This window comes from Cydia pomonella, chromosome 7, assembly GCF_033807575.1.
Source record: "Cydia pomonella isolate Wapato2018A chromosome 7, ilCydPomo1, whole genome shotgun sequence".
NCBI lineage: Eukaryota > Metazoa > Arthropoda > Insecta > Lepidoptera > Tortricidae > Cydia > Cydia pomonella.
This window is the reverse complement of record NC_084709.1, coordinates 20,104,863-20,128,917: the sequence shown is the minus strand read 5'-3', so window position 1 is coordinate 20,128,917 and position 24,055 is coordinate 20,104,863. Positions and strand designations below refer to the sequence as shown.

The 24,055-nt window shown below is 37.1% G+C and overlaps 1 protein-coding gene and 1 long non-coding RNA gene across 2 annotated transcripts in view; both read left to right on the top strand.

Moving 5' to 3' along the window:
• The window catches only part of LOC133520104 (polypyrimidine tract-binding protein 2), a 673,469-nt gene that overhangs the window by 44,208 nt on the left and 605,206 nt on the right, over positions 1-24,055 (top strand). The gene's annotated exons all lie outside the window — the stretch shown is intronic.
• LOC133520096 (uncharacterized) lies at positions 21,098-23,031 on the top strand. The gene is made up of 2 exons (XR_009799699.1): positions 21,098-21,144; positions 22,363-23,031. It is a non-coding gene; the product is annotated as an uncharacterized LOC133520096 (long non-coding RNA).

Below are 24,055 nucleotides of genomic sequence, written 5' to 3'. Positions count from 1 at the left end.
GAAAATATCGACACACCTGATTATTCGCCAAAATGTATGAAACAGCTGATGTTTGGACTCGTTTATGAGTTGGTCTCCATAGTCTTATATTCATTATTATAGCTACATTTATTATAGGTGCAGTCTGTCATCGATCCTTGAAAATCAAAACACGTGCGTGAACCACTGAGCCAACAAAGCTTTTTATAACACTTTTTATATCTCAATGACCTTGCGTCTTTGTTCTCCTATTCAGGTATCGGCTGTTTTAATCTGAATTATAAATCCTATTAACTTAGTGATAAAGTCGAGATCATTTTTAACTCTCCCTTTTATTATGAGTGCTGGTATGCGTACTCGTAAATCTGAACCATAATGCTCGCCCAGATTGAAGATATGTTATAAGTCTATAAGGATTGCAAATATGTAATATATCAGTCTCATGCTTTGTATGTTGATGCAGTAAAGGTAAAAGTTGGAAGCCGGCGACGTAACGACACGTCGTCTGCAGTCGCTACACTTTCCGGGTTCCAACTTGTACCTTACCTCTTAAAATGACATTTTCAATTCGTTTTTTGTTTCTATATATCAACACTGACTGACTAAAAATTTCGTGCTAATGGGTAATTATGTCTGTTTAATACACGCAAGGTCTCCTCTTTATTTATTTTAATTTTAATTCAGGCAACAAAGGCATACATATAAATTTCATAAAGTTAATTATTATTTAGGCGATATGACGGCGAGGCTTCGTTTAATCGTCTGGTCTTTCTGATTCGGCAGCCTGCCCCGGAACCTCCGAAACACGACTGCCAAGGTACTATATTGTCGAGCAATAAAAATGACGTCAGTATTCTTAGTATTAATAATCCAATTATACTAGTGGCCCTGTGAGCTTGAGCTGTAGACCTCGCGATAAGCTTCATAAGTTAAAAAAAAAAAAAACTTATTCGTTATACTTTATCACAGCGAACTCAATATGGTCTTAAGTACCATAGACCCCATTGGCACTTAAGTCCTTTATGCCAGTTTCCACCATTTAAAACATTTTCAAAAAAAGGAAGCGACAGAAAAAATATTTCTGACTACCGAACCTGCTCACAAAATTTGACGAGAATCGGTTGAGAAATGCGACCTGCAGAGTAGAATATCCGGACATACGAATGCATTTTAATACGAGTTGAAACGGAGACGGTCGCTAACGCTCGGTTAATAATTTCCTTAAATTACGTAAAACCAAATTTCTCACACACCTATGTGTATGTTTTGGCGGGTTCATTGTTATTTTAATAGCACATGAACCGATAACAGTGATTGGATGCAAGGCAGCAGAGACCGTAAAATCGAAATCAATTTTACTGTAATGGTTATGGGTACGCACGTAAAACGCTTCGTGGGTCATTCTGATTTTCATTTGCCATTATTCTTTTACAAAAACATACATATATGTAAGTAAACTCAGACCAAGCTAACTCGGCAGCGATTTTGACAACACAGACGAAGTCGAAGTGTTATTTTAAACGTCAAACTTCTAAGTCATTATGACGTTTAAAATAACACTTGTACAGTCTGTGCTGTTAAAATCACTGCCGAGTTAGCATGGTCTGACTACTTGCCCAGCAGTGGGTCATTAAAATAACTAATTAAAATAATACTTCAATTTCGTAACGTCTAAAAGGTATCAAGACGTTTGTATTAAATTTGATTCTTGCAGTACGAGTATATTCTGCAGCATTGCGCTGCGACATTACTGCCGGCTTCATTGCTGCCGCAAATGTCGCCCTGACTTTTGACATCAAAATCAATCTATGCCGCGCCGCGCCGCAATATTGCAGGTTACTGCTGTTGCTGTCTGAATCGGAATACCATAATCATATCATTTTATTAGAATGCAGCAGACCAAATATTCCAAAATACGCACTCAAAGCAGAGGTGCGAAAAAATCATTATATTTCTTCTCAGCATATTCGCGCGTCCCCTGCCGAACATGCCGGCGGTTGTATGCCAGGTCGGCCCTGCCGTCTTTCTGATATATTCCGACCATCTGGCTCGTGGTTTTCCGTTACCTCGGCTTCCCAGTTGAGGTCTCCTGAACAGTACATGCTGGCCCCATCGATCATCATCCCTGCGACATATCTGCGAAAAAAAAAGTATAAATATAAATACGTTTATTTCATTACTTTTTATAGCAGTTTAGGTATAAAACTAGAATGGCCCTCACACACGCTTCACTGTAGGCATTTTATGGTAAAAGAAACATTTTAAAACGCCAAATGCGACACGGGACAAAAACGGCCATGATTCGCTTGGTGATTATTTTCTTTCGTGTTGCCAATCGATTCAGATTTATGTTAGAATCATATTCTTTACATACATAGGTGCATCCAGCATTCAATAAACCGGTATCAATTGTTTCCTATAAAGTTTTAAGTCATAATGTAATGTTTGTCCGCATTTTCGTTAGTCATAATTTGGTTTTTCTCAGAAACGCGGAACTTTTCACGATTGCCATAAAACAAACCTAACCTAACCAATGATAATCTGGCAATCATTACATTACATCAATGTCAAACAAAGGGATCTGGATCACCGCATAGCAACAATAGGTGACATTGGAAAACTTGTTCGAACTTGTACTTTATTTAGGCTTTCCATATGGGAAACTGGAATATCCTCACAAAAGCTGGTGATTCGAAATACAAAGGTGTGTGACAAGATTGACAAGTGTGTTAGAAGGGGAGACATAATTCGAACGGCGAAAGGAATTCGAATAAAAAAGAATAAGCTAGTCGAAATGCATGGGGTCGGAGGCGATATGGTGAAGGTGTCAATGGATGATTAAAATGCACACTTTTCACTCGTTTTATTTGAATAAATCTAAAATTAAACGTTTAGACTATTTTTTAAAAATTGCACCAGCGTTTGATAAAATGAACGAAAGTATTTAAGACAAATATTTGAATTAATGCGTTCTATCTCAGTTCATTTAGTCAATCGGCGGCACGATTCGAACTTTAAGATACGTCAAAAATTTGCTAAAGATTCGATATAGATTACATATCTCAATGTCAAAAGTGACGTTTTGTTTGAAGAAATCTGTTTTATTTTGTCTGACATATCGAATAAATTTTCTAGTTCTAGTAGTAGTCCTAATATGTCATAAAAGCTGACCAAATCAGGTTCGTGCACATTATTTAGAGAAATTTTGAATATGTGAAGTTTGTAAACAAACATCAAGTAATACGTGGCTTCTCATAAGTAGGTATATCATTATAACGAAGTAAAAGATGCAAGGGAGTAACAAATAAAGTTACTCAAGTTCTTTGAGATCAATTTACGAATTCTTATGGCAGTGTAAGATTTCAATAAAGCGAATATATTTATAGCCTGCGTAGCCATATGATCACAATTTGGGATTTGTAAAAATAAATTAAGTGCGCTTTGATTTTGAACTCAATCTGTATTGTGGTTGGAGCCACTATCACTTGCGAACAGTGAGAAGATTCCCCCTCATTTCTACGGCTTTTCTCTTCCCTGACATTGAATCTTATATCATGCGGGATAAGGTCCTTTATCTATTGTCATGGCGTAATATATTCAGTTCACAAAATGAATTGCGAGTGATACTAACTCCGAGTGAGCCTGCGAACATATTCGCAGGGATCTGTTGCGTCGTTCGTCTACTTATTGGTTGCTCGCTTGAGCGAATTTGAGTTTTATTCTCAATCGTTAAGATTCTTTTTTAATCTGTGGAGGGGTTCGGAGGGTTTTCTGAAGTTTCCGATCGTTTTATACGTTGCATATTTGTTGTTGGTCGCGGCTGTCGAGCTGGGTACATATTGGACCGCTTTGCAGTTTGTTTAGCTCTCATTAGGAGCTTGGTCCCACGTTGTGTACAATTTACTTTAGCGTTAAACGTTTGTTTCGTGTTTACTTTGTTTCGTTTTCTTTTTTCTCGTTTTTGTTCTGCTACGTTTTCAATAATCCTTCCACTGCCTAAGACCGCTTCTTGTTTACATCTACTTGTATTATCTGTATTTTTTTTTGTTTTGAGGTGTGCAATAAAGAGTATTTGTATTGTATTGTAATGTGACCTTTAGTAGTTTTTCACATAGTCCGATCATGATCCGATCCGATATCGGATGTAGAACCGATATCCGACATTCGATAAAATTCTTCCGGTAATAAGGGTATAGCGATTTAGCTACTAAACTATCTTATAGGTACAATAGATACTTAAAAAGCACTGATAAGTGATAATATTATTCGAATAATGCCCAACTGGTCGCATTGTATGTGAATAGCAACATTTCTAATTTCTATAATAATGGTTGACTGGTACAGAATGCCTTAAGGCATAGTCCGCCATTTGTACTTTTTTGTATTGTGCAATAAAAGTTAAATAAAAAAAAAAATAACCGCCACCTATGAGACGCTGCTGAGACCCTGAATAGATTTAGATTTATTTCTTTGATAATATTAAACTACAATATAAATTATTACAAGTGAAATTATATGATGATTTTCATGTAGGGTCAATACCAGCTGAATGCAGCTACTTTTTTTCATCTTGTTCATCTACCTATATTAGTTACCTAAAAGGCGTAATCACACTCATCAACAAAAGCGGTGCAGTGTGTTTACATTATAAAAAGTCGCATTGTCCATACATGTTACCATTAACATAGCAACATTTGTATTATATGTATAGGTTATATTATAACCTGACGCGGCGTCCGGCGTCAACTAAAGACCGACCCCTAAACAGTTAATATGGTTCCATAGGTGGCACGGTGTCTGCAATAGGGATGATGACACATGTTGAATTTTATAACAAAAACTAGTAAAATAGGTAGCAAATGAGCAATTTATCGCAATAAAAAAATCCTTTATTAAAATAATATATGGTAAGTTTCAAAATAGTTTTATTTTTATTTCCAAAAAGGAATAAAGTAAGGGTACCATTCGATTCCTTACATTTTATCCAAAAATATATACGTAAACGCAATATTTCACCGACAAAATCGCAATTTTAATGTTTTTCATACTTCAAGATGGGCTCTCGGTGACCGTGACGTCACGTTTGCTTATCGTTTTGTTGGGAGCGTTTCGCGACTTTCGCGAGTGAAGTACGACTGTCGGACTTTGACTAACATTTCTGACTTTTGTATTGCTTTAATGCAATGGGTACCATAGAGACATTTGATTCTAAAAACGAACCTGAACTATTGATACCATTAATAAAAAATTGTCATCTAGCCTATTAACGCTTTCAGCGGCTGTAAGTGCGAAAGTGGCAGGCATAATGACAAGTGATAAAAATGCGATCGTGACGTCACATTATGACGTCAACGGCACCTGTATACGGAGGGCTCGGACTCGGACCTAGGATCTGATCGTCCTAAGAGACTTTATCTATCTGATGATTTACATGTAGAGTCATTACCAGCTAAATGCACTCTACTTTTTTCATCTTCTCATATTCTTTAGTTACCTAAAGGGCGTAATAAACACTCATTCAATAAAAGCGGTGCAGGGAGATTGCACTATAAGACGTTCCATTGTATGGTAATAAAGCAACATTTCTTTTATATAGGATATATTATAACTTGACGCAGCGACCGGCGTCAACCGAAGACCGACCCCAAAAACAGTTATAGTTATGGATCTATAGTTGGCACGGTCTGCAATTAACGCTTTCAGGACGCCATTGTGACGTCTCCGGCCGCTGGATAAGGAGCGCTCTGAAAAGGAATTTAAAATACGGTTCTAGCGCGCCAGAAATCTTGCAGTTATTGAGTCTGCTTTATTGTTTATTGTAAATATTAAAAATAAATTTATTTGAATTAAAATCGGTTTTTGAAGTTTTTGTATAATATAAGGCATTATACAAAAACTTCAAAAACCGAATCTACAAAAAAAAGCTATATTGTTATCGAAGCAACTTATAAAATTTCAAGAGAATCTGTTAATTGAGCAGTGCGGCCTGTAGTGGAGAAAAGATTACAAATTAATTAATAAAATATTGAAAAAAAAAATCGTCTTCGCTTGGACGTGCGTGATATGGCAGAACATAGTACAAAACTCGACAAAACCTCTTAAAAGTGAGTATAAGGGGTAGATCAACAAAATACATACATGATATGATCCGACTCCATCAACGCTTAATAGAATGGCGTCACATTCTTACCAACGGTTAATTTTGCAGTGTCGCAGTAGATAAACGAGCAATTTACCGTCTCATCTCGGCGATGGCGTAAACGGGACCTCGACCACGCTTGCCAAACAGAAAGGTTAGAGGAAAATGATAATTATTAACCATTGTTGTAAAAGTCTGTTAAAACATGGCTAAGTATTAATACTTTTAATGAGCGAACAAACATCGTATCATCGTAAGTTTCGAGTCGATTGACTCGAAACTTCCAGATACCTTTGCCTTCTACAACTCGAATCTTAATGGCGTAGTTGTAATTGTATGAGACGAAAATTGCGTATTGATAAATGAATAAGGGCCGCTTGCGGGTTCCAGCGCCGGTAGCATGGTCGCGTTTTTATCGCCTGTAGTGTCACGCGTCACTTTCGCACTTACATACTTGTTAGACTGTGACAGGCATGGTGACAAGCTATAAAAACGCGACCATGATATCGCCGCAGGGTTAACCAACTAACTTGGAGTTAACCGTTAATACTGGGTTAAACTATACTGTATGCTTAAAAAACGATTCACTCCGAGTTAGTTGGCTAACCCTGGAACCTGCAAGTGTCCCTAAATGCCTAAATGGATTTGTTGTGGTTTGCTTAATAGATAATAAAAAAACACATAATTTAATGTCAACATGATTTTTAATGTGCTTAAAGCATAAGCAGCAAGCGTCAGCAACCATCAAGCAATATCAAAAGCGTCAAGTTCATCTCACTAGGTTCGTCGAGGTCCACGGGTATATCTATCGCAACGCCAGAATTAGATTTAAAAAAACTGCAAAAACGACAACAAATATAAACATTAAAAGGCTAAGTTTTTGGTTATTCAAGGTGCAATTAATTCTGTTGTCAAGTTATGTAGAATTGTTGCAACACGAAAGATAAAAATATTTTTGACTTTTTTTTTTTTCATTTATTTGCTATTTAATATTTCAACATGATGTGCCAAGACGGTTTAAAAATAAACCTTCTAATCCAACTAAGCAACAGAAAAATATCTTAGACGCAAATGCTATTTGAATGAAAAATGTTCTAAGCGTTGTTAGTATTACCCCTATATTATCTGCCAACGGATCTAATCTATTATACGAGGAAAATTCATAGGCGTCTAGAGAATCGCTCCGTCGTTTGGAAAGGGTAGCAAGTACGAGTATAATATATGGAAGTTGATTCCAGGTTCTTTATTTTGCTCGTAGATTATGCTTAGACTACTTTATAAATTACGTACAAAGGAGACATTTTTAACAATTATTATAGAAGAAGCTACAGTCAGAAAGAAAGAAATAATATAGGGGGTCAGGTACAGTAATGTTGGTAAGACTCGAGTCCATTTAATGCTCTGCTTTAAGACTCGATTTAGTTTATCAAGCTCTTTATAATTAAGTCGAAACTCGAGTTCTCTTCACTTGCTAGAGGCCCGAATCTCATGAAGAGACTTGTGCCCTTTTCAAAAAACCCTCCATTTTTTCCCCCAAAAAAATTGTCGTCGTGTAAAATTCGCGAGGTAGATATACAATCATACAATGACGCCAATTTTATTTACTGTTTTTTAGATAAACCTATAAAATTGTTGACGAAGTCTTTATTAGGAGGCTAGACAGGCTAGAGTCCTTTTGAGTCGCACTTAACAAAAGACTCAATACAGGACTTGACTCGGGACTTCGCGCAGAGATAATTCGAGTTCTCGAGACTCAAAAGACTCGAGTTCCTATCAACAGCTCTGCAGCTGAATACATGCTTAGCCGTTTTTGCAGTTAAGTTACAAAAGTTCTAGAATATGCAATATGTGTCATATAATCAAAAACCCTTAATATATTGATATAAATCTAAGTAAAAGAAATAAAAGAAATGGCGGTGAGAAGAGTATGAGAAAGTTACACGCCATGAAGTAAGGACGTATAATGCAAAGATGGAAGCAGTTAACTTGAAACTTATGAAAATAACTTATAGTCTGTATCTTTCTAAGTTACAATCTTTATTGAAGGTAAAAGAACTGAAAATTTGACTATCCATTCTCATAAAGTGTTCTATTATCGAGAATCGACTGAGAGAGAGTCTACAGCATATTTATGATAAATATTAGACAGCTAAACATTGAAAGATAATGTATTCTTTTACAAAAGGTTTTAGAAATTCACGTCTGTTTTAAAATTATGAATAGCAACTAATGGACTTACTAAATTATTTCGTTCAGGTATCGAGTTGTTAATGCGTGAAATGTAATTATCATTCACAAGCTAGCGTCATTGTTATTCGAGAGGCGTTCGGTTGGCGACCACTGACGTAATACGGGTATTGACTCTGGGCCTCAGTTCCGAGCATTCGTGTGATTAAAATCATCGATTATTTAACTATATTCTGGCATGCCAGCTTTGTCAGTAGTTTGCAAAATTAGAAAAATGTAGGCGCGAAGGATCGATTACCCATACAAATTTTGAATTATGTGCGTCTTTCTAACGACAATGTTGGCTTGCCAGAGTATAAAAGCAAGTTTACCTACCATAGAGATTAATACCAAGTTCAAAGGGGATGGTCTTATGGAACTTCCAATAGGAGTAACAGAAAAAGCGCTATTATCGTTTAACCTTGTCATAGTCTCACATTTCATGTTTGCCTACTACTACTACACTACAATGCTAAGAGTTACGTTAAAAAGGTAAGCGTTTTGTTCTTCCCCACCAATACTTGGCGCGGGCAACAATAACCCGACTGAATTACGTAGGTAGTTTTTGGTATGTAATTAGCAATTTTAAAACATGTTTTAAATATCGTCGCCTTGCCTGTGTTCTGTACTTCACGGGCGCACACGTACTTGTATCGCAATACATACTTGCTGTTCGTTCTTGAGAGGCGATAGGTTGGCGACCACTGACGTTACACCGGTGACTGACTCGTCCTCAGTTGCGAGTATTCGTATGATTAAAATTATTGGTTAAATACCTTTGGTTATTAGACTCGACTAGGCAAACGATCATACAAAATATACCATCACGGAAATGGCGTTGTATTACTTGTATTGGTCAATGGTTATATCCTCAGTAAACCTGATACTTATCTAAAATGGACGGATCTTAAAGATAACGATTCCGTAAAAGAGAATTTAATCTTGTTTTCGCTCGATCAGAATTACTTTTATTTTTGGAACTCATATTTTCGCGTTTCCTTTTATTGTTTACAGAAATATTTTATACAGAAAATTATTCCGGGGCGTCACGCAGTTAAAGTAATCTGCATAAGGCACATCTTCACCCTCTGTATTTCACAATGTCCGATTTTTTCGCACTTATTTACATTTAGGTAGTTGACAATTGTTGTTAGCTAGGTATTTACTATCTTTGTATAACAGGGGGCTTAGCCAAGATGTCAAGATGCAACGAGAAGTCAGATGATCTTTTCAATAAGTACATAATTTTACATTCGATTTCCGTTTTCTATTGATCATTGTCATTTGACTAGACCCCCAGTTCCGTTGTATAGATACTGACAGACAACGCACAGCCTAAATAGTCGAAGGTCGAAGTATAACCTTTATATTTGGAACATACCTATGTTATATAATATGTTAGAGCTCCGCTCCACTCATTTTTAAATTCGATCCCAAAGAAAGTGAATCGCGTTAAACAATTTAAACGACTAGGGCAAAAGGACAAAGCAAAGTCGCATCGTAGCTCGGGTCGAATAATGGTCCCTATGAGAGTCACAGTATTTTTGGTTAGGCTCAGTTGAAAAAAATTAAGCAATTTCGTTTTAAACGACTAGGGCAAAATGACAAGAAAAAGTCGCATCGTAACTCGCGTCGAATAATGGTCCCTATGACAGTTCCTTCAAGTATTTGTGGTTGGGCTCAATAAATAAAAAATGAATAAATTAGTTTTTAAACGCCTAGGGCAACATTTTAAACGACTAGGGCAAAAGCACAAAGCAAAGTCGCATCGTAACTCGCGTCGAATAATGGTCCCCATGAGAGTCATAGTATTTTTGGTTGGGCTCAATAAAAAAAAAAGTAATTCGTTTTAAACGTTTAGGGCAAAAGGACAAGAAAAACTCGCATCGTAACTCGCGTCGAATAATGGTCCCTATGACAGTTCCTTCAAGTATTTTTGGTTGGGCTCAATAAAAAAAATTAAATAATTAGTTTTTAAACGCCTAGGGAAAAGTTTTAAACGACTAGGGCAAAAGCACAAAGCAAAGTCGCATCGTAACTCGCGTCGAATAATGGTCCCTATGAGAGTCGCAGTATTTTTGGTTGGGCTCAATTAAAAAAAAATAAGTAATTAGTTTTTAAACGACTAGGGCAAAAGGACAAGAAAAACTCGCATCGTAACTCGCGTCGAATAATGGTCCCTATGACAGTTCCTTCAAGTCTTTTGGTTGGGCTCAATAAAAAAATGAAATAAAAAAATATTATATGACATTCTTACACGGTTTACACAATTAGTTTTTTTCTTATTACGGGAATGTTACATTTCTAAATAAATCAATGTGCTAAACTTCCAAATGTCTACAAACATTTTACATGACAGCTACTCCATAGAAAAATGAACTGTCATAAGGCCCATCATTCGACGTTAGAGCTATAGTCGTGGTATAAAAAACAATAACACTTCTTTCCACAGACTATGGAAGGGAACCGTGAAATCTCGCTAGAAACATGCAGATGTCACCATTTGTTATTCAAATTCCCTTAGACATCGTCTGAAACGCACGGACATTTTGATGAATATGTAAAAACGATTATGGAAAACTTTTGAATTATACTACACTCTTTATGAATGTTTGAGAGCTATTAGGTAAGAATGTTCTAAATTACGAAGTTTATAATGAAGATAATTTAGGATGGAGCTCGCGGGATTCATTACATTTGAGTCTATATTTGATAAAACTTTATAAATATAATTTAGTAAAAATTGCAAATTACAGTAATTACACATCAAACAGGAATACTTTTACCAGATTATGTCAGATATATGTACTGAAATCTACTCATATATGTAAGTAAGAGCACACTTTTTTTAAAATCATTTTTGGCGTTATTCTTAAACGTCTGTTATATCTATATCTAATACGTCGTTGATAATCGGTTGTCCTTATCCAGTAAATTGAGATTTGTGTTTGTTAGAAAAAGGCAAAAACTTAACAGAGCTTTGCTTGATTTTAATTGGTAGAGTCAGACCAAGATAAGTTGGCAGCGATTTTGATAGCCCAGACAGCGCAAGTGTTATTTTAAACGTGTATCAAATTCTGACGTTTACTTAACACTACACAGGCTGCGCTATCAAAATCGCTGCCAACTTAGCTTGGTCTAATTCTATTGAAGTAAAGGAAAAAAAAAACTTATAAAAACCGTACGGTGCTAGTCTGACTCGCCCACCGAGGGTTCCGTACTTTTTTAGTATTTGTTGTTATAGTGGCAATTTTCACAGATGATGTATTTCTGCATCATCTGTGAAAATTTCAATTGTCTACCTATCACGGTTCATGAGATACAGCCTGGTGACAGACGTACAGACGGAAGACGGATGCACGGATGGACAGCGGGGTGTTAGTAATACCCTTTTAAAAATAGTTAAGTAACAAAAAAATAAAATTAAAGTTTGTTTAATGAATTAGTTTAAATTCTCGAAAATCCAAAACATCCTCATTCACTTAACAAAAATGTACTGCAGGAAATAAAAACGATTTACTTTTAATTAAAGGACGGTTGTCGCGCCCTGGCAACATTTATTTGTTCGAGGAGTGACGAGGGGACTGTTGGGAAATGATGTATTTATGTAAGGAACATGCTATTCCACTTAGCATATTCTGGTCTATTGGGGAGCGATTTCCAATATTTTTTTGTAGATATAACTGCGCTTGTGCCTTGTATGGCAGCTATCTCAACCATGCCTGTCACGTTCTAACAAATATGTAAGCGTGAAAGTGACGGGCATAGTGACAAGTGATAAAAATGGAACCATGATGCTACCGCTGATCTGTAAAGCTCGAGAATATAGTGACTATTTGTTAGCTAAGTCATGAAATATGACCAGACCTAATATAGCTTTCTGAACATTTTTAGAAGTATTACTAGAAAGGCGTTACGCAAGCGACATTCTCATGGTATGCCCCTTTTTATAAGCTTTTATTTAACTTGCCCCGTTAGTATGTGTGTGTGGGTACAATTTTGGAAGCTAAAATTTGAACCACTTCCTGCATACATATGTAAGTCGGGTGACAATGCAATATTATGGTACCATTTAGATGATCTGATGATGAAGACTGGAGGTGGCCCTAGAAACTCTGTGATGAAACAACGCAACCTAATTGTGTTTGGGGTTTATCTCGATGAGTATTAGTTGCCTATGCTAAGAAAAGTATAGTCAGCGATAAAAGCTTGTACCAAAAACGAATTTTTTGCTAAATATTTATTCATTCAGGCTCATTGTCGTTAGCATTTACAGTCCGAATAGTACTAAAAAAGTAAAATAATTGTATGCATTTTCCGATGCGTCATGCATATGAAAAATTTACTAAGACGTGACAATCAGGAACGCTCAGGTCAGTAACGCTAACGATTCTGCGTGATAAATATCCAAAAATAAGTTTATGTATTTTTCTTAACTGTCAGGAAATGTTCTGCGAGCGATTATGACGTGTTGACAAAATAATAACAGTTTTCTTTGTTTGTTTCAGGTGATTATCTTAATACTTTTTACTATGCAGCACAAAAGAAGGTATTTACGATATGTTTTACTCTTTTTATAGCCTACGTTGTATATGTATATCTCGCTTCCGCTTATAATACAGTTTACATTCGTTCATAAAACGGTTCCCGGGTTGTTCCGCCGTATCATTTTTGATCTACTTTTGTCACTGTCCATCCTATTGGATCCACGCATTCTACTTCTACTTTTAGAAAAAATAAAGAAGATTAAATAGTTATATTGCCTATGTAAATATCTATAAGTATATTAAGAACGCTTGTTTCTTCAAGATAGGTTGAAATTTACCAAAGTAAAACCTGACCAGTAATATATGATCACGCGCCATATTGCGGAATTTCATTGGAACAAAATTTTTCATACTAAACTGAACTGTCATTCTATACATGATAATAACAATGCCCTCTTGACAATGATCATATATTGAATGTCCAAACTTGCCAGCCCAATGCCACTCAATATCAAAATTCAAAATCAGTATTCTTTTTTCAACCCAAAAAAACTCAGTGGCATCCACGTTAATGGAAAACAATCGTGTTTTATTGTGCTCGTAAGCTTTGATAGGCATATAAAAGTGCTCACCTTAAGGAAAGGGTCTACTTTGACGATAATGCCGGACTTTGTGCTTAAAGAACCCTTTTAGTACCCTAAATATAAACTAAGGAGGTCTTCAAATCAGGTTCTATTTATAAATAAACGTGGATCGTATATTTGATGAGGTGTAAGGTTTATTAAATTCGAAAGGAATTTAAGAAATGTTAGTCATATAAACATTAAGTTAAACCTCACGTATTTTAAGTCATTTGCGCGACATTTTTCGGAGAGCTAGTCTCCATTTTTAAGCGGATCACTAACAGCGTTCATGATGGCTGCGCGTCGCGTACTGCTGCACGCGGCGTCGCGCGTTGAGCGCGCTCTGAGATAACCGGTTGGGGGAGGTCTTAGGCGGGCATGGTGGTGGGTGTGGGTCACCCAACACTTTTAGTGTCTACGTATACGTGAGTTAAACCGTATAATTAGTTTAGAGTAAAATATAAGATTCATATTTGATCCAGAGAAAAGTGACTCCCCATGCATAGAATTTTATATTCAAAGTTGCCAAGCGAATAGTACTGCACTGTAGCTATGAAATTTTTTGTATATTTTTTTTAGATAAGCTGTCAATTTTTATGTAAAGCTTAAGATCGCAACAAATGGTTACACATTACACAATCTTTAAAGCCTTCACAATGCATGCAATGCTGTAATTGCATGAGGTTTAATCCTTGGTGTAATATTCAAGCATATATAGAAAACGTGTATTAACAACGAACACCTTAAATTAATTTCAAACCAGACCACGTTGACATAATCCCTATTAGAAGCAAGTTCCAGATATAAATAACCTAATATATATCTTAACTTGCTTGACTGATGTATCCGACGTTCGTGATAAAATTTTAATAAAGCTGCTTCTGCTGATGAAAGGAACCTTGGCAGTTTTCTATTTCTCTTTCTTCTTTGTCCAGCCCATTTCCCAGTTCAGCTGGGGTCAGGCCTCCTCGTACGTCGGCGCCAGGACAGTCTATCCTGGGTTGTCCGCGTGGTCAAGTTTTGTGTCCTCATCTCTCTTTCGACATAGGACCACCAGGTTGCTGGTCTTCTGCCTCTTCCTTTGGGGTTGCTTGGGATGTTCATAGCCTTCCTCACTGTGTAGTTTTCGTCCCTTCGCAAAACGTGACCATACCACCTCATTCTACTCTCTTTGAGTTTTTCGGTAATAGGCGCTACCTTGAACGAGCCGCGTACATATTCATTGCGAACCTTCTATTTATTAATCAGTTCGGCAGTTTTCTATTTATTAATATACATTTTCAAAATAGGGTTTAATGATATTTTGTTCGGGAAAAGTCATTTATTATTTATTATTTGCGTCACACATTTAGACCACTCGTTTGATACATTTTTTAATGATCATATTCTGCTCAAAAAGAGTTCTCAGAGACGTCACAGAAGACTGAAAAGCTTGGCAGATTCCTCGCGAAACATAATTATAATCCAGCGAAGAAATACTGCCAGCATATCCTGTATCACGCCGCAGGGGCATTTTTAGATTTATATAGGTATGTTTCGTTATATTTTAATTTGTTTAATTTTTAGTGCTCCGCACAAAACTTTGTTGACGGACCACTTATGGGATCACTAGGGTCTTGCAAATAGGTTTAATGCCTCGGAGACCGTTTGGCGTAGATACTTACCTAAAATTTGGAACAGTTGTAGCCACACTGTGAACAAATCATTCCTTAATTTATGGGGAAATTGGGAGGGTAAGAGGGGTAAGCTGAATTTATAATTAAGTATATACAATATTATTACTAGCTTATTGTACCTCCCACTGCTGGTCAAAGGCCTCTCTTCCTTTTGCCCTGGTCCTGGATCTGGCCAGTATCTCAAAAAGGTTATCCCGCCATCGCCGATATGGAATTCTGGATTCCCGAGTTGTAATGATCATGTATTTTATTTATCTTCCTGAGACCCAGAAACAGTTGGTTTGTTTTGGAATTTGGAACCTTTTTACCATATAAATGTACTAAATAGATTGTGAAATATGTAAAAAAAATTGTAAGCGTACTTAGGTTGTCGACGGCCGTGCCGCTTGAATGAATATTTATGATTCCGAAATAAAAGCTAAGACGCCACATCATCTATTAGGGATGGAACTCTATAGTTTTATTAAATTGCCACCAATATCTGATGCTCAAGTCTTTGGATCTAAGATTAAACTTGTTTGAAATTCCCACGGTGTGAGGTAAGATCCTGATGGCGTATCAGCTTGCCTTAACTTTATTTCCAGCTGTGTTGTTCCCGTTGCATCGATAATTCGGGTGAATCTACAGGTTGCCCTTCGCAGAGTAGGGGCGCTGTGTTTGTAAGGAAACGCGGCTGGGTAATTCCACGAGACTGTAACGTCAGTTACCAATTCTTTCTGTAACTGACGTTACAGTCTCGTGGAATTATCCAGCTTTGCACGGTGTACAGTGTCACAGCCCGCAAAGCGCGCTTTTGAATGTCGGGCTTCGGCCGAACTTCCGTCGCTAAGGGCGCCGCAGGCAGCCTGTATGTAAGATTGCGCGCTATGAATAAAGGGCCGGCTCCCCAGGATCTATGCTATATTTCTTCCTGATCTTAGCAACTAAGGTAAGTTATATATCATTTTCTTATAATTTAGGGACGGACAAATTTTATATATACTTTAAAACGCCCAGTTATGTTTCGTAACATTTTCAGTCTTTGACTTTGGCCATAATTAAATTTATATGGTTTTGGTTATGGTTAAATTTAAATGTGCACTTTTATGATGACGTAACTATATAATTAAGACTTAAATTTTGCCACGGAACCCTAAAAATTTAAAAATCGTTAGACGTTTGTCGTCAAGCAACGAGAACGCGACTCGTATCGCCGTAGGTACCGAAGTTTGAAACTTTTGGGGTCAAGGACCGAGGGTGAGTTGGGGTCCGAATGTTATCACTTCGCTACAAGTGTCGACAGTTGTATGTTGACATAGTTTTATGTGGCTTCATTTTGCTTAGTCCTTTGGAGATATAATAAAAAAAACTACTTACCCAAAATGATGACCCAAAATAAGTCTTGGCCTCCAACACAAGAGTACGCCACTAAATAAAATAAAAAAATTCAACCGTATGCAAAGCGTTTATCCTTTTTATTGTCTACCTTATTTTATAAATTATTAAGTAAGTAAGTAAATTTTGCACATTTTACATTTAAAATTACAAAAGAATTATAAAAGAAAAACACAGGGTGTAAATTTAGCCACCTATAATAATTTACGGGGTAAATATATAATTAATACTGAGCAACTTTTATTTATTTAACCTTTATTGCACAATACAAAAAAGTACAAATGGCGGACTTAATGCCTTAAGACATTCTCTACCAGTCAACCATTGGACCAAACAGAAACTTACAATTGGTCCAACTTTTACTATGGGACAGCCCCGAAATCGTGAAAAATAAATGCAGGTGACAAAATTTACATCCTGTATAACTAACTAGGTATTATGAATGCAACATGCAGTCCTATCGCTAAAAAGGGATTTTTTCCATATAACCTTTAGGAATTAGGTATTAAGTTAATAATATTACAAGTAAGGTACATAGGATTGAGCAGCGTGTTTTAAATATCGATAAGGTTTTTTTTCTGTTAAGAAAAAACGTGAAATATATTAAAATCAAACTTTTATTCAGAATTTAGTTTTGATATTTTGAAGTCGGCTACAAAAGTACAGTCAAGGTAAATAATAAACAAGTAAATATTGACACGGACAGTGCCAAAAATATGTATACACGACCTTATTGCCTATACGTTAAAGTAGTGTGTACATATTTTTGGCACATTGTCGTCTTTGTCCGTGTCGATATTTATTACCATGACTGTACCTAACATAGTTCAGTACTAAAACATAATTACCAAAATGTCCCTTCAATTCCCAAAAGTTAAGCGTACTAAGACCTAATCATTGGAACAAGTTCGATAAATTGGAACCTATCCCAGCGTATTAAGTTACTATAATATATGGTTTTCCTTGTAACATTTCACTTAATGAACCAAATAAGAGGATTCGCAACCGTATGACTTTTACGATAAATCTACTTTCTGTATAAAGATTGGGAAATATATTCGTTGTAGTTGAAGTGTGTTGAGTTACGTCATTACCAAATTAAAATGGAGCTGGGCAGGACATGTTGCTAGGCAGAGTGATGACAGGTGGCCCCTAAATGTTAACGGAATGGTGGCCGCTTTCAAACGAAAGGAGTGCAGGGCGTCCGTTGGCTCGTTGGGTGGACGACATTCGAAAGATTGCTGGTCACTTCTGGATGAGCTCAGGACCGGGATAAGTGGCGTACTGGAGGAGAGGCCTATGCAGTGGGCGATGAAAGGCTGATATGATGATGATGATGATGATGAATTAAACATGTATAAAACGCTCAAGGTACCGTAGGTTCAAAGAGCGGAGTTTTTGAAAAACCGTACCGGTTTTTTAGATAACAATACGGTGGCCAAAATTTTTTATTAGCAATCTTAAGAGGGAATTAGCTTTGCAATCCTACCGAAATAACGGTATTTTTTCGATGAAAATCCATTTCGGGAGAAAAGGTTTGACTAACTAAATCTTGACAAATCACTTTAATTATGATGTCGATCGCTTTAGCATAATATAATCATGGAGAATGGAAAATGTTTAGAAGTGGACGATCGATTTTTTTTTAGGTAATTCATCGATTCGATACCTATATTTTTGATTTCCGATTAATAGAAAAAAAATCATGAACATAAGTCTAAACCGCACTTTTAAGAATTGTAACTATTTATGCGCATATTAGCTAAAAATCTGAAAATTGCTTTTAAAACTGCGCAATATTATTTGAGGGAACTCAGCCATTACTTTTTTGTTAAAACTTATCCAAATCGTTCAAATCTTTACCGATGGGAAGACTGTCCTGAAGGCTGGCCGCATTGCCACGTTCAGTGGCAATGTATACGCAGAGCGAAATACTGGCCAGCCCTCTGGTCACCTGTGGTGCTTATAAAGCGTGTCGCTATTGTATATTGACTATTGATCAGGGACCGGAAAACCCGTTCATTTGGCTTACCCGTTCGAATGGGTAACCCCTTCATATGATAAGCTAATCGTTTGGGTAACCCGTTCAACCGGTTACCCAACAATAATGATTAACCCGTATTATTCAGATTAACCTAATCGTAACAAGTGGTTACCGCTTACAGGAGCTGATTCGGTTTGTGTTTTGCGTGTACTAACCGGTAACCTTTCGGTTTAGGGTAAGCCTTACCCCTCTCCCGCGCCTTTCCTCCACCGCTGCGGCACAGATGGGCATTACGTAATTGATTCGATAGTTATATTGTAACTACCGACGTAAAAGTACTTTACGTTAATGTTGACTTACTATATAGATGCTTATTTGTATCCGGTTTTAGTAAGATGGCGGCCACACACTGTCATAAAAATCATCATTTTTAGGTTTTAGGGAGTTCCGATTTCGAAAATGATGACGATTTTGGAATCCAAGATGGCGGCCATGCAGTAAGTCATAAAAGTCGTCATGTAAATCGGTTTTTAGGTTTATGGGAGTGCAGATTTAGAAAAAGATGACCATTTTGGACTCCAAGATGGTGACCATGTACTATGTCATAAAAATCGTCATGGATGTCGTTATATAGGTTTTAGGGAGTGCAGATTTCGAAAATCATGACTATTTTGGAATCCAAGATGGCGGCCATGCAATTTGTCATAAAAGTCGTCATGGATGGAGTCCAAGATGGTGACCAGGTACTATGTCATAAAAATCATCATGGATGTCGTTTTATAGGTTTTAGGGAGTGCGGATTTCGAAAATCATGACTATTTTGCAATCCAAGATGGCAGCCATGCAATTTTTCATAAAAGTCGTCATGGATGTCGTTTTATACGTTTTAGGGAGTGCGGATTTCGAAAATGATGACTATTTTGGAATCCAAGATGGCGGTCATGCAATTTGTCATAAAAGTCTTCATGGATGTCGTTTTATAGGTTTTAGGGGGTGCGGATTTCGAAAATCATGACTATTTTGGAATCCAAAAAAATCAAAAAAATCAAATCAAAATTGTTTATTTCTTTCAAAAACCATGACAAATGTTACAATGGCTGGTGTCTCCTTGTAAGTTATTTACAAAATAACCTGTGCTAGGAGGCACCGCTCTTCCATAGCTAAGTACAGTCAGTATTATACAATTCTATTCTTAAAGCTAAGTTCCTTAATTATTAATATGAGTATGTGTGTGTGTGTGTGTGTGTGTATGAGTGTGTGTGTGTGTGCCCATGTGTGTGTGTATGTTTGTGTAATCTGGCTAGGCTACATATCCTAATAATTCTTCTACCTGATCGTAATTTTTGTCTTCCAACCACTTTGTTATTATATTTTTTACATCATATTGCAGCATTGGATATATATCTAGTGCTTTGTTTAAGGTATTATATAAGTGAGATGAACGTTTGTTATACTGTCTACTAGCAAAAGTTGTGTACGTTTTAGGTAGGTGCATAGCAATATCTTTCCTCCGTCTTGTCAGAATGTTGCCATGAATTTCGAATCGACGAAGTTTGAATCCAAGATGGTGGCCATGCAATTTGTCATAAAAGTCGTCATGGATGTCGTTTCATACGTTTTAGGGAGTGCAGATTCCGAAAAACATGACCATTTTGGAGTCCAAGATGGTGACCATGTACAATGTCATAAAAATCGTCATGGATGTCGTTATATAAGTTTTAGGGAGTGCAGATTTTGAAAATCATGACTATTTTGGAATCCAAGATGGCGGCCATGCAATTTGTCATAAAAGTCGTCATGAATGGAGTCCAAGATGGTGACCATGTACTACGTCATAAAAATCGTCATGAATGTCGTTTTATAGGTTTTAGGGAGTGCGGATTTCGAAAATCATGACTATTTTGGAATCCAAGATGGCGGCCATGCAATTTGTCATAAAAGTCGTCATGGATGTCGTTTTATACGTTTTAGGGAGTGCGGATTTCGAAAATGATGACCATTTCGAAGTCCAAGATGGCGGCCATGCAATTTGTCATAAAAGTCTTTATTGATGTCGTTTTATAGGTTTTAGGGAATGCGGATTTCGAAAATCATGACTATTTTGGAATCCAAGATGGCGGCCATGCAATTTGTCATAAAAGTTGTCATGGATGTAGTTTTATACGTTTTAGGAAGTGCAGATTTCGAAAAAGATTACCATTTTGGAGTCCAAGATGGTGACCATGTACAATGTCATAAAAGTCGTCATAGATATCGTTTAATATGTTTTAGGGAGTGCGGATTTCGAAAATGATGACCATTTTGAAATCAAAGGTGGCGGCCACACATTTTGTCATAAAAGTCATCATGGAAGTCATTTTTTAGGTTTTAGGGAGTGCGGATTTCGAAAATCATGACTATTTTGGAATCCAAGATGGCGGCCATATTTTTTGTCATAATAGTCGTCATGGATATCGTTTTATAGGTTTTAGGGAGTGCGGGTTTTGAAAATGATGACTATTTTGGAATTCCAAGATGACGGCCACGTACTATTTAATAAAAGTCATCATGGATGTCGTTTTATAGGTTTTAGAGAGTGCGGATTTTGAAAAATTTGATCATTTTGGAATTCATGATGCCGACCATGAAATATGTCAGAAAAATAGTCATGGATGTCGTTGTATAGGTTTTACGGAGTGCGGATTTCGAAAATCATGACTATTTTGGAATCCAAGATGGCGACCATGCAATTTGTCATAAAAGTCGTCATGGATGTCGTTTTATAGGTTTTAGGGAGTGTGGATTTCGAAAGTCATGACTATTTTGGAATCCAAGATGGCGGCCATGCAACTTGTCATAAAAGTCGTCATGGATGGAGTCCAAGATTGTGACCATGTACTATGTCATAAAAATCATCATGGATGTCGTTTTATAGGTTTTAGGGAGTGCGGATTTCGAAAATCATGACTATTTTGGAATCCAAGATGGCAGCCATGCAATTTTTCATAAAAGTCGTCATGGATGTCGTTTTATACGTTTTAGGGAGTGCGGATTTTGAAAATGATGACCATTTTGGAGTCCAAGATGGTGGCCATGCAATTTGTCATAAAAGTCGTCATGGATGTCGTTTCATACGTTTTAGGGAGTGCAGATTCCGAAAAACATGACCATTTTGGAGTCCAAGATGGTGACCATGTACAATGTCATAAAAATCGTCATGGATGTCGTTATATAAGTTTTAGGGACTGCAGATTTTGAAAATCATGACTATTTTGGAATCCAAGATGGCGGCCATGCAATTTGTCATAAAAGTCGTCATGAATGGAGTCCAAGATGGTGACCATGTACTACGTCATAAAAATCGTCATGGATGTCGTTTTATAGGTTTTAGGGAGTGCGGATTTCGAAAATCATGACTATTTTGGAATCCAAGATGGCGGCCATGCAATTTGTCATAAAAGTCGTCATGGATGTCGTTTTATACGTTTTAGGGAGTGCGGATTTCGAAAATGATGACCATTTCGAAGTCCAAGATGGCGGCCATGCAATTTGTCATAAAAGTCATCATGGAAGTAATTTTTTAGGTTTTAGGGAGTGCGGATTTCGAAAATCATGACTATTTTGGAATCCAAGATGGCGGCCTTATTTTTTGTCATAATAGTCGTCATGGATATCGTTTTATAGGTTTTAGGGAGTGCGGGTTTTGAAAATGATGACTATTTTGGAATTCCAAGATGTCGGCCACGTACTATTTAAAAAAGTCATCAGGGATGTCGTTTTATAGGTTTTAGAGAGTGCGGATTTTGAAAAAGATGATTATTTTGGAATTCATGATGCCGACCATGAAATATGTCAGAAAAATAGTCATGGATGTCGTTGTATAGGTTTTACGGAGTGCGGATTTCGAAAATCATGACTATTTTGGAATCCAAGATGGCGACCATGCAATTTGTCATAAAAGTCGTCATGGATGTCGTTTTATAGGTTTTAGGGAGTGTGGATTTCGAAAGTCATGACTATTTTGGAATCCAAGATGGCGGCCATGCAACTTGTCATAAAAGTTGTCATGGATGTCATTTTATAGGTTTTAGGGAATGTGGTTTTCAAAAATGATGAACCTCAACCATGTGTATCGTAAAGAACTCGTCATGACATTTAAAATGAGCTAAAACTCGATAACATTATGGGAAGTCATCGATGAGTTCCATTGACAACTTCCGATTTCACTATCAGAACTTAGTCACCATGTGTATCGTAAAGAACTCTTCAAGACATTTTAAATGAGCCCAAACTCAATAGCATTACTAGTAGTTATCGATGAGTTCCATCAACACCTTCCGATTCCACCATAAGACCCTCGCCACCATGTGTATCGTAAAGAACTCACGAAGACCTTTAAAATGAGCCCAAACTCGATAGCATTACTTGTAGTTATCGATGAGTTCCATCAACACCTTCCGATTCCACCATCAGACCCTCGCCACCATGTGTATCGTAAAGAACTCGTCAAGATATTTAAAATGAGCCCAAACTCGATAGCATTACTAGTAGTTATCGATGAGTTCCATCAACACCTTCCGATTCCACCAGCAGACCCTCGCCACCATGTGTATCGTAAAGAACTCGTCAAGACCTTTAAAATGAGCCCAAACTCGATAGCATTACTAGTAGTTATCGATGAGTTCCACTGACACCTTCCGATTCCACCATCAGACCCTCGCCACCATGTGTATCGTAAAGAACTCGTCAAGATATTTAAAATGAGCCCAAACTCGATAGCATTACTAGTAGTTATCGATGAGTTCCATCTACACCTTCCGATTCCACCATCAGAACCTCTCCCCCATGTGTATCGTAAAGAACTCGTCAAGACCTTTAAAATGAGCCCTAACTCGATAGCATTATTAGTAGTTATCGAGGAGTTCCATCGACACCTTCCGATTCCACCATCAGACCCTCTCCACTATGTGTATCGTAAAGAACTCGTCAAGACCTTTAAAATGAGCCCGAACTCGATAAAATTATTAGGAGATGTGCACAGACAGCTAACGATAAAGAAAGTGACTATAATAGGAGTAATAGGTACTAAACAAAAATATACCAAAATCAATGCAACGCCTTACCATATTAGGTAATTTGCCTTAAACTTTAGCATGTGTTTTGAAATCTACGTTGTGCGCTACTTGACTTAACGTACACTTTTGTTTGAATTAGCAATATTAGGTCGGCAAATTACAAAGCCTTTGACAAATACCGACTGCCGCCGCGCCGCGCCGCGCACTCGCACGTGCACGTAGGGAATGGAACCGCCGTGTTTCGCGTCGGGCGCTACGTTAATAGACCATATGCAGTTCACGTAAAAGTTAAAACAGCTTGTTCGTATTTAATCAGCGCTTGAAGCGGTAACCCTTTCCCGGGTTTTTAATATCGGTAAGCGCTAACCTGAATTAATTCAAATAAAAGGATTAGTTTCTTAACCGGTAAGCCAATCAAAAGCTTACCGAAATGAAGCGGTTTTTGGAACACAGCTTTACAATAACCCGGGTTTTTGAACGGGTTAGGGTAAGCGGGTCCGGTCCCTGCTATTG